The following is a 2,701-nucleotide window of genomic DNA, read 5'->3' as shown; positions in this document are numbered from 1 at the left end:
GACTTTACCTGTACAATGACCGCTTGCATACCTAATCTGGAATTGTACCCCACATCTTTAAAATAAAATAAATTAAAAAAAGAAAGAAATCTGCTTTTACTTGAAGTCATCTTCATTCTCTTGATCAGTTTAGTTATTTTTTATCAAAAACTTTTCTATTCTTAATTCTTTGGAAATAATCAGAATTTCATGTAAGATTTTAGAAGTGACTTTATAGAAGTTAATTCTTTTTTGAACAGCTTTGGAATATACTTTATAATCCATACATTTTAAGTGATTTAAAGTGTACAATTTAAGGTCTGTAGCATATTTACAGAGTTATACAACCCATCACCACAGTCAATTGTAGAATATTTTTTTCACTTCCAAAGGAAACCTCATACCCTTTAACTGTTACCTCCTTCTTCCTATCCTGCCAACCCTAGGCAGCCACTATGTTCGTTATCTTACTGCACAGAACCTAGCGACTTAAAATAATAAATATGTATAATCTCATTGTTTCTATGAATCAAGAATTGGGGTGGTACCTCCCTAGGTGCCTCTGACTCAGTTATGAGATTGTAGTTCAATTATTGGTCATAGCTGCAGGCTCACCTACTGGAGAATTCAGTTTCCTGCAGATTATTGGCCTTACTTCCTTGCCTCCTATGTTTCGACATAGGGCAGCTCAAAACGTGGCAGCTGGCAAAGTGAGGGGAGACTCCAGATGGAAGCTACTGTCTATTTGTGACCTACTCTGAAGTGACATAGCAGTTATACGTGCCATATTCTGCTTGTTAGAAATAAGTCTCCAAGCCTAATCTACATGCAAGAGAAGAGGATTACACAAGAGTAAGAATTCCAGGAGGCAGGGACCATTGGGGACCATCATAGAGGCTGCCTCCATACAAAGGGAGGATAACTTAAAAAAAAACAACTCTTATTCTTTGGCTTTGTTTCTGTTTTTTTTTTTTTAAAGACAGGTTACCTTCTTGTTAGTTACCTTAGCCAACTGGAATGAGTGGAAATGGTCTGTGATGACCTCCAGACTTCTGTGTAGAAATCTACCTGAGAATATAATTTAGAATTTTATAATCTAAATGTAGTACACACACTTGTTACTCCTTTGTAACTGTTAGCAGCGAGGAAAATATATTCCCAGATTTTCTTATTAGTTTGACATTTAAGAAGAGCTCAGTGTTAAATGCACACTTGAAATTTTTCTTGGCTTTCTGGCCCAGCCAGCAGCCGTGATGACTACCACTTTCTGTCCCTACCTGGGTGCCGTGTGGGCCATATTGCAGGCTGCCCTCTGCCTGGAGAACTTCTCTTCCCAGGTTGTGGAATGACATGACAAGCCAGAAGTGAAAGTCAGGAGTAGCAAAGAATTCCTGTTACAACCCATCAACAGGAATGAGAAAGAAAAGGTTCTGACTGAGGGTTCCATCAACTCTGTGTGGGTCAGCATCACTGTGAAACAGGCTGACGAGATTGAAAAGATTTTATGCCACAAGTTCATGTGCTTCATGATGATGCGAGCAGAGTTTTTTATCCTTCGAAGAAAGTCTATGGAGGGGTATGCCATCAGTTTCCGGATCACAAACTTCTACACAGAGCAGATGTTCAAACATAACTTGGTGGACTTTGTGATCCACTTTGTGGAGGAGACTGACAAGGAGATCAGTGAGAAAAGCTGTTGGTCAGTGCCCTTGTTTGCATTGTGACTGAGGAGTTCCTCAAGAATTAAACCATCTGACTGGATCGCGTGGCTTCCCGCTCAGATTCTTCCTTGTCTCTACGAAGGTGTCCTGGAGTCACTCCCCAGAATAGCGATGGCGGTGGTGGGGGGCTGGGTCAGGGTAGGCATCAGATGTGGGAGGTGGATGGTAGGCTTGCTAGCTGGGCGAGAAAGCAGCAGCGAACCTGCCCAAGTCCACATGTGCCTGGTCAGGTTTGCTTCTAATGTTTAATCCCCTGAACTGGAACATATATTTTTTTTTAATGTCTTGAAATTTAAACTCTGTGCTTGTAGGAGACTATAACCTTTTTGTCTTTTTTTTTTTAGTTGGAGTCTCACTCTGTCACCTAGGCTGGAGTGCAGTGGCACGCTCATGGCCACACCAGTGTAGAGCTGCTGGGCTCTGGCGATCCTTCTACCTCAGCCTTCCAAGTAGCCAGAACTACAGGCGTGTGCTACCATGCCCCGCTAATTTTTGATTCATTGTAGAGATGAGGCCTTGCCAGCTTGCTTGGGCTAGACTCGAATCCACAGGCTCAGGCAGTCCACTCGCCTCGGCCTCGCAAAGTGCTGGGATTACAGGCTGAGCTACCGAGTCCAACTCTTTTTATCTTTTTTTAAAAAAACAAACAACCTCCACCTCCAGTGGTTGTGACTGGTCCCAGTGATTGTATCTTATGGGTCGCTGTAGGTCTGGGTAGACCTGGAGCCAGAGCCAACTACATTCCCAGGTGGGGAGGGTAGGAGGTCTTAGATTCCAGTTTTTCTCCCTTGCCCTTTTATTCCCAAGCCTCCTTGGGGCCAGCTTAAGTGGAGGAGACCCTCTGCCAGCTCCTGAGCTCTGCCTGAACATGACCACCCAGCACTGGCGGGGGACAAGGAACACCAGTCATGCCTAGGAGCCGGGTCCAAAAGCCAGGCAACCTCTGGCTGCAAGGTCCATTACTGCTGAAAGGGGGCCACTGTTTCACTGTCTGTTAGTGC

At 43.9% G+C, this 2,701-nt stretch overlaps 1 pseudogene; it reads left to right on the top strand.

Annotated features, from left to right (window-relative positions):
* The first annotated feature begins 1,232 nt into the window (after positions 1–1,232).
* On the top strand, positions 1,233–1,726 carry LOC103255341 (annotated as a pseudogene).
* The last annotated feature ends 975 nt before the right edge of the window (positions 1,727–2,701 follow it).

Source organism: Carlito syrichta, unplaced genomic scaffold (genome assembly GCF_000164805.1).
Source record: "Carlito syrichta isolate Samal-C Ts95f unplaced genomic scaffold, Tarsius_syrichta-2.0.1 Scaffold288045, whole genome shotgun sequence".
NCBI lineage: Eukaryota > Metazoa > Chordata > Mammalia > Primates > Tarsiidae > Carlito > Carlito syrichta.
Note: the sequence above shows the minus strand (reverse complement) of the source record. Positions and strands in the feature narration are given on the sequence as shown.